Source organism: Macrotis lagotis, chromosome 4, assembly GCF_037893015.1.
Source record: "Macrotis lagotis isolate mMagLag1 chromosome 4, bilby.v1.9.chrom.fasta, whole genome shotgun sequence".
Classification (NCBI taxonomy): Eukaryota; Metazoa; Chordata; class Mammalia; order Peramelemorphia; family Peramelidae; genus Macrotis; species Macrotis lagotis.
The window spans coordinates 199,611,349-199,620,753 of NC_133661.1; the positions used below are offsets into that span (position 1 = coordinate 199,611,349).

At 36.6% G+C, this 9,405-nt stretch overlaps 1 pseudogene; it reads right to left on the reverse strand.

The window, feature by feature from the left end:
- Nucleotides 1–6,040: 6,040 nt before the first annotated feature.
- On the reverse strand, nucleotides 6,041–6,544 carry LOC141520265 (large ribosomal subunit protein uL5-like; annotated as a pseudogene).
- Between the last annotated feature and the right edge of the window lie 2,861 nt (nucleotides 6,545–9,405).

The following is a 9,405-nucleotide window of genomic DNA, read 5'->3' on the forward strand; positions in this document are numbered from 1 at the left end:
CTATCTGGGCATCCATGATTTGTAGAGACACCACAATCTCCTAAGACTCAAAATTGCAGATAGCTCAGGGGGCAGTTGAGAAATGCCTTCAGGGCATAAGGAGGCTGCACCATGTTACCAACAATGATTTATGTACAAGAAGTTCCATAAAAAAAATCATCAGCATCATGTGTGACTGAATAGGCCAGTCATTTACCTCAAGTAGCAAGAGCAATCTAAATGCTGCACTAGTATTTACTAAATATCAAAAGATACAGATAATATTTCCCATGATGTTGATTAGATGATCTATAAAGAATTCATACCATATCCTTTCATCCAATCATACCATTTCTAAACCTATAGCACTAAGAAATTTTCAAAAGAGAGAAAGGATCCAAATATACAGAAATATTTGTAGCTTCTCTCTTTGTGGTTCCAAAAATTGGAGATTAAAGGGCTATTCTTCTATTGGACAATAGTTAAACAAGAGTACATAAATATAATGGAATATTATTGTGCCCTAAGAAATGATGAAATGCACAGCTGCAGGGGAAACTGGGAGGATTCCTATGAAATGATGCAGAATGAACAGAGCTAGAATAAAATATAGAATGATGATGAGATCATAGAGAAAACATACTTTGGAAATCTTTAGACCTCTTATCAATACTATAATAAGCCTCAAGACCAAAAGAATGAAAGGGAAATGCATTTAATGTAGAAAGAGATAGACATTTTCAGATATGATCAATGTGGGAATTTGTTTTGTTGGATAATGCAGCTACAACAATTCAACTCCTACAAGGTGCAGGGCACTCTGCTAATACTATATCCTAAAGAGACTTTCTTTTTCTATTTATAGTTAAATTTGCTCAACAGGAGGAAAGTATTGGAGGGAGACATGAATAAAAAGGGGAGAGGAGAGATACATAGGACAAAACCTAGAATTGTACAAGAAAGTCAAGATAGAGGTAATATCCAATGGAGATAGTACCCATATGGTTAAAAATTATAGATCCATGAAATTAGTTAAATGGTGTTTTTGAATTGAAATAATATAGAACAGCAAAGAAGATACAGTATAATATTTTCAAATACCCATCCATTTTTCCTTTGGTGGATTTCAACTGTCCTCAAAGGATCAGCTCTAATGAATCACTCTTACTAGAAAGACAAAAATCTAAGTTTCTCCTACCATTCTCTCCACCCCCATTCCCACCCCCTACTGTTAACAAGAAATTCCCTTACTGTCACAGGTATGTTTAACTTAGCTCATTATATTATTGAGGCTCCAAAGTGTAGTTGCCTGGGGCAGTTCTGTACCACTAAAGAATTAAAGATAGGATTCCAATTCCCCATGGCCTGAAACTGGGTTTACACTTATTAGCTTGGATTTCAGAGTTTCTCATTTCGTGCCGATTGAGATTAGAATGTTGTAATTTAAGCATCAGTCCCCTGTAGGCTGAACAGACTAGACACTGCTTGAGAGTAATTGATGAATAAGGGCGCTTTCCATTATATCTGTCGGCAGCACTGGGTTGGAACCCAAGCTCAGTGACTAAGTCTCAGGTTTCATGCTTCACATTTACTGATCTGGTTTCCCCACAATTTCTCTTACATCATGAGCCAGTGCTCAGTGATCCTATTCCTTATGGAGCTCTTTACTCAAAATACTAAAATTATCATGCTGTGCTCCTATAAACTTACACATGGAGCTTAATAGATTTGAATTTGTGCTTGTATAAAATGAAATAAAGGTAATTAGAGTAATTAACAGAACCTAAAACAATTGCATTAAAACTAAATATTAAGAATCTTTTCATTTTGGACCAGACTTGTGATTTCATTGGCAATAGAAAATTTCCTTTTCCAATGCAGAATTACAAGTCCTCAGCAGTTTACATTCTAACAGAGTTCCAGAGGCCTCTGAACCTGACTTCCCCAGGGTCAGGCAGTTACTGTATACCAGAGGAAAGACTTGAAGCCAGCACTTCCTGACTCTAAAGCCAGCTAACTTGTGTTTTCTGTCTAACTAGAGTCTTATAGGGATGGCTAGGTGGCACAGTGAATTGAGCACTGACCCAAGAGTCCCTGAGTTCAAATCCAGTCTCAGACACTTAATAATTACCTAGCTGTGTGGCCTTGGGCAAGCCACTTAACCGCATTGTCTTGCAAAAAAAAAAACTAAAAAAAAAAAAGAAAGATGGGTATGAAACTGATTATTGATTGACATTGATGTTTGATGAAATTAATTATTCCTCAACCTCATTATGGGGGGAGGGAAAGAATAATTAGCTAGGGGGGTTTTTGCTATACATTTAGCTCATATTTTATCTTTCAAAAATTGTTTTTGTCAGTCCTGAATAAGTGCATTATTTTTTTCTAGACAAACAAGTGGAATATGGGGGAGGTTATGGAAAGAAAGATAGTGTAGCTGAAAGAATAGTGGAAATGAAAGCAGAAGAAAAATTAATCTAGAGAAAGAATCATCTGGAAAAATATTTCAAAGCTATGTATACATAAAGGATAGCTCTTGAGAATGGAACATAGAAAAATTTTTTTTATTACTCATCTTTCTGAAAACTTTGAGAAAGAATTTGGCTACTATATTTCAGGAACTTATCAAAGAAAATGAATACAGTTTATAAATGAACAATAGTTATTTCAACAGGGTTGAACTCCAACCCAAACTTCATGACTTTATTGTTTAGGAGATGATTTTATAAGTAAACATACATATTTGAGTGTGTGTGTGTGTGTGTAAGAGAGAGAAAGAAAGAGAGAGAGAGAGAGAGAGAGAGAGAGAGAGAGAGAGAGAGAAGTATTGGTTGTGGAGTGAGCAAGAAATAAGCTTGAATCTAGATTCGTACACTTTCTTACTAGCTGTGTGACATTAGGCAGGTCACTTGACCAATTTTAATTTCAATTTCCTTATCTGTAAAATGGGAATAATACCTATTTCACAGGACTATTAGGATTAAATGAAATAATATTTGTAAAATAGCAGATTACCTAGCACATAGAAGACACTGATAAATTTTTTTCCTTTCTACTAAAGTCCTTAAAATATATAGAGGAATATTATTCACACACTCCAGAAAAATGGAAAGAACTCTATACTAAAAATAAGTAGAGATATAGTTCTAGTCCCAGCTCTATCATTACCTACTTCTGTGATGTTAAAGAAAAGTCATTTAACTTGCAAAGGGAAATCTTCATAATTCCTTCCAAATTTTAATTCAATGGTTCCATGATAAAGGAGTTAGGAAACTGAAGTCTGCCACTACTTCTGCTATGGAAAAAATAAACTCCACTGCTTCTCTTTTTTTACAGATACTCCAGTTATAGGAAATGCCCCTAACTTCATGCATAAGTCACTAAAATGTTTTAAGGTTTTAGAATAAAACTATTATATGAATAGAAAACTGATTTAATGTGTACATCTGATTGCAATTATTTTCAAAATAACAAGCTTTCTATCTGTACTTGACTTTAATCTATAGAACTCTACATTTAAATTCTCCCATAAACTACTTGAGAGTAGGGTTTATTTCATTTTATTTGATATTTGTATCCCCGGTACTTCATTATTCTGGCATATTGTAGATGTTTGAGAAGTGCCTGTTGATTTTTTTAAAAAAGAAAATCAGCAGTTTTATTTTAAATAAAATAATAATCGAACCTACCCAAAAGGTAAAAGAAAAAATATCACAAGTGCTGAGTTTCTGAGACCTTCAATTTGTAAGCACATTATTAATTTTAGTTGTCTACATGAATATCAGCCGTTCCAATTCTTTTTACACAATCTTAAATGGGATTTTGGCTCAGTTCTCAATCACCAGTCCCCCACAATCACTGGGACCACACAGAAGGAAATACATTTATCTTTCTTTCTATTTAAAAAAACACTTAAGTAGTCTCTCAAAATAGTCTCTCAAATCTGAAAGTTTCAGATGAAACCATTGTAGGAAATGGAATCCCAATTTGCCAGCTATATTAGAAGTATAGGGGTCATATTCTGAAAAGAATGCTGTTTTTAATGATGACTAGAATCCAAATAAACAAAAAGATTCCTTATATCTTGAAAGCAATTTTTAACTATTCCTTTTGATTTAATTAGCATTGGTATGCATATGATTCACTAATCTGTATTTCCACCCATAGTACTTCCCCAGAGTAGTCCATATTACCACCTATTTGAAACATGAAAGTCAACTTATCCAAAACTAAAGTCACCCTCTTTCTCCCCCTGCTTCTCCTTACTTCTGAGAGCTGCCACCTCAACACCATCTTTGCCTTTATCCTCATCAAACATAATCAATGCATTACTATGACCTGTGGATTCTACCTCCATAATTTGTTGTCTTCAATTGTGTCTCACTCTTTGTGAACCCATGTGACATTTTCTTGGCAAAGACACTGGAGTGGTTTACCATTTCCTTCTTCAGTTTATTTTACAGATGAAGAAACTTTGACAGACTTTGAATGACGTGTCTAGGGTCACATAGCTAGAAAGTGTCTTGGGCTGGATTTGAACTCAGACCTCCTTGAGTCCAAGTTCTGTCCTCTACCTATTATGCCATCTAGCTGCTCTACCTCCACAAAAGCTTTTAAATATGTCCCATCCTTTCCACTCTCTTACCACCAACCTAGTTTAAGTCATTACCACTTTAGCCTCTGAATTGATTTGCCTAACTATAGCCCCTATCCCTTTTCAAATTAATCCAAAAGACAGCTTTCAGGATACTTTTTCTTACACAGCTCACATCAGGTCAAAACCCTGCTCTCCAGCATTCAATAACTACCCAGGCTTTTAGAAAATAAATTCTATTATGCCCAAAGGGCAATGAAAATGTGTATACACTTTGATCCAGCAATAACACTACTGGGTCTGTTTCTTGAAGAGATCATGAAAAAGGGTAAAACATCACTTGTACAAAAAATATTCATAGCAACTCTGTTTGGGATTGCAAAGAATTGGAAATTGAGTGACTATCCATCAATTGGGGAATGGCATACATATGGTATATGTATGTTATGGAACACTATTGTTCTATTAGAAACCAAGAGGGTTGGGGTTTCAGAGAAGCCTGGAAAGACTTGCATGAATTGATGTTGGAAGAGAGGAGCAGAGCCAGAAGAATATTGTACACCCTAACAGCAACATGGGGGTGATAATCAACCTTAATGGACTTGCTCATTCCATCAATTAGGGTCAATTTTAGGGTATCTGCCACATAGGATACCATCTGTAGCCAAAGGAAAAAACAAACACCTTCTCCCTTCCATCGTTCTATCTGTTGAAACCTTTCCCATTTTTCAGGACCTATCTCAATTGTTAACCTTTTTTTTTTTAAGTTTTTAGTTTTTGGAGGGTTTTTTGCAAGGCAATGGGGTTATTAAGTGGCTTGCCCAAGGCCACACAGCTAGGTAATTATTAAGTGTCTAAGGTCGGATTTGAACTCAGTTACTCCTGACTCCAGGGCTGGTGCTCTATCAACTGCCACCTAGCCACCCCCAATTGTTACCTTCTTCATGAAGCCTGCCTGACATGCTTCTAGTTCTACTCTATGTAGTAATCATAAAGGGGAGAAGTCACTAGGGAGAAGGATACACTTTCCTTAAGAATAGTTTTAGAATTATTGCCCTAATAAAACTGAATTCCAATAGTCTCTGAGTAATTCCTTTTCTCTCCTACCTCCATTTCTTTGCTCAAGTTTAAACAAAGACCAAAATCTATTACCTTCATTTTTTTAAAGTGTCTATGTACTACATAATTTTGCTATCTCTAATATTTTATTCTCTCCTCAAGGATATGATTTCTCTCTCAATGAATTCAATTTCAATCAATGTACGACATAGAAATAATATAAAGATTACCAGACTGACTTCTGTGGAGGGTCGGGGGGAAGGAAGGGAGAGTGGGGGGGGTTGTAAAATTCAAAACCTTACAAAAAATGATAGATAGAAACTACTATTGCATATAATTGGAAAACAAATAAAAATTTTTTTACACTTCAGTGACAATTTTATTGACCTTTTAATAGAAAACAAGATTTTATTTGCCAGGAAGGATGATGCCATCATACTTCTGTTGGACTAGTGCATGGCTTCCTCTTTGCCAATTCTGTGTTTGACCCCAATGCAACCTGTCCTACGCTTCTTATCTGCAATGCTGAACCTGGGTCTGCCCAGCACCATATAGAAGTCCAAGTCATAATAATGTTTGGGTCCTTTTTTCCCCAGATCTATATGCTCTTGGATCCCAAAGCCAAAGTTGCCAATATCTGAGAAGTTATTCTCACACCTTCAGTCCCTTCTCCAGAATCTCTTTAACTTTGGCCTCATGGACTGTACAGTGAACTGCGATCTTCTCATTTCTCCTGATTCCAAAAGACCCGACAGTATAGCGAGCTTTGGAGAACACTGGGGTTTGGCCTGTGAGCTGCTCCAATACTTTGGCTGCTCTGGTCAGCCTGTCCCCACTCTCCCCAACACAGATGCTGAGGCAGATTTTTCAGATGAGCAGTTCCCACATGGGGTTTTCCTTTTCACTCTGATCTTGTACCTTGGTGGAGAACCAAAAGAGCTAAAATATAAAAAAAAATAAAATAAAATAAAAAAATAAATTCTAAACTTAGTTTGACTTTGAAGACTCTCTACAAGGGGCAGCTAGTGGCACAGTAGATAGAGCACTGGCCCTCTGGTCGGGAATTCCTAAGTTCAAATCTGATCTCAGACAATAATTACCTAGCTGTGTGACCTTGGGCAAGTCAATTAACCCCATTGCCTTGCCAATACATACATACATATATATATATATATATATATATATATATAATACTCTCTACAATCTGACTTCAACCTATATCACCCATCATTTGTCTTCACTAGCTCTCTATCCTAGTCCAGTCATTCTCAAAGTATAGTCCAGAGGTCCCATGAAGTTAAAACTATTTTCTTAATAATAAGAAGTTTTCATTTCTTTTTTTTAGCCTTAAGTGTAATTTTATTTTATTTTTTTTCCAATGACAGCAAAGGTAGTTTTTAATATTCATCTTTTTGTAAGTTTTTGAGTTCCACATTTTTCTACCATCCTTCCTTCTCTCCTCCTTCCCTATGACAGCGAGTGATCTTATAAGTTGTATATGTACAACTGTGTTTAACATATTTCCATATTAGTCATATTGTGAAAGAAGAATCAGAACTAAAGGGGGGAAAAACCAAGAGAAAGAAAAAGAAGCTTTAATTTCTAATAGGGTAGATATCAACAGATGAAAACCACATAAACAAAGGCATTTTACAGCATCCTCAATAATTTTTAAGAGTAGTTTTAGAATTATTGCCCTAATAAAACTGAAAATTCCGATAGTCTCTAAGTCCTTCCCTTTCTCTTCTACTTCCATTTCTTTGCTCAGGTTATTTCCTAGGTACAGCACACACACACCTCCCTTCCATTGCTCTATCTGTTGAAACCTTTCCCATTTTTCAGGCTCTATCTCAATTGTTACCATCTTCATGAAGCCTGCCTGACATACTTCTAGTTCTACTCTATGTAGTAATCATAGAGGGGAGAAGTCAATGGGGAGAAGGATGCACTTTCCTTATTATCACTAGCAACTGATGATAGGCAGATACTGGCAATGAGAAAATTAGTATAAGAAAACTTATACTTACCCTGCCCCCATAGGTGTGATCATTGCTTCTTCCAGACTCTTAGTACTTTGTACTACTTTTGTATATAGATATATCACATTTTAATTTGTATTATGGTTATTTGTGTGGTTGACATACCTTCTTTACTTAATTTTAAGTTTATGAAGAACAATGACTATGTTCTGTTCATCTTTTTTTTTAAGGTTTTTGCAAGGCAAATGGGGTTAAGTGGCTTGCCCAAGGCCACACAGCTAGGTAATTATTAAGTGTCTGAGACCGGATTTGAACCCAGGTACTCCTGACTCCAAGACTGGTGCTTTATCCACTATGCCACCTAGCCGCCCCGTGTTCTGTTCATCTTAATAATTTTTTATGAATTGATTCAAATTCATTTATTCATTCAACATGCATCTATTAAGTATCTACTGTGTGACCAGAATCCCCGAGTTCTGGGAAGACAAGTGAAACAGTTCTTTCCCTTGAGGGACTTCAATTCTTTAGGAGAGAACAACATGTATAGAGAATTGAAGCCTTAATATATGTGTGTCTGTATGTATGTATATATGTGTTATTTCCAGGCAAAGGGATACAGATTTAGAGAAGGGGAGATAGAGATCACTTTCCTGTAAGGGATGGCTCTTGAGCCATCCATTGAAGGAAGCCAAGGTAAAGGTGAGAAGGAAGTGCATTATAGACATGGGAAACAGCCTAAGCAAAGGCATAGAGATTGAAGATGGACTTTTGCTTGGGGAAGAATATGTAGGCTATTTGGCTGGAATATAAAATGTATAAAGGAAAGTGTAAAATCTGGAAAGGTAGACTGAAGCTGGATTATGCAGGATTTAAAAGTCAAAACAAGGTATTTGTGCTTTTTTCCTAGAGACATTTGGGAGCTCCTGGAGAATTTTAAGTAGGGAAGTGATATTGTCAGACATATGCTTTAGGAATATCAATTTGTTAGCTAGGTGGAAGAAGGATTGCAGAGAGGAGAAGTTGGAGACAGGGCTACCAATTAAAAATCTAATACTATAGTCTGGGCAAGAAGTGATTTGGGGGCCCAACCAAGGTGATGATTGTGTGAGCAGAATAAATAAATTAATGAAGTATTTCTTAATCAAAATGTGCAAAGCACTGTGCTAAGCACTGGGAATACAACTAGAAAACTGAGACTCTTCTCAAGGACCTCACCATCTAAAGGAGCTAAGCAAAACATATGGAAGATTTCAGTGGCAAATCAGATCATATGATTCCAGCAAAACAGACAGCAATGTCTCTTCTTTACTGTCATTTCCAGTAATAAACTTATGTGATTTTCTGATATGGGACCATTTGACAGTGCCAAAGACATTAGAGATAGTAACTTTCTTTTTTGGGTCTTCATTAGACATGGCACCTGCAGGAGCAGTTGTACAGCTGAATCTCCACAGGAATTCCTTCCCAAGATAATGGCTGCAGAATAGGTTTAGAAGCATTGCTCTTACAAAGGCTCTTGGTTTCAGATTCTTGAGTTGTCTTCATTAGGGTCTGAGGGAGATGGTAGTCAAAGTGGTTGGTTGACTTACCTGGCATGTGCTGCTTCCTGTCTCTGCCTCTGGATGCCTTTGTTGCTTTAATGAGGCTGGCTTACCTGGCAGTGGGTTTACAGTGGGTAAAGATGACCGGGCTCCTCTCCACAGGAACTGCTTCCCTGAATGTTGGTTATTAGAGAGCTGGGATAGACACAGGACTAGTGGCTTGGAGTTGTTGCCATTCCTAAGGCTGTATATA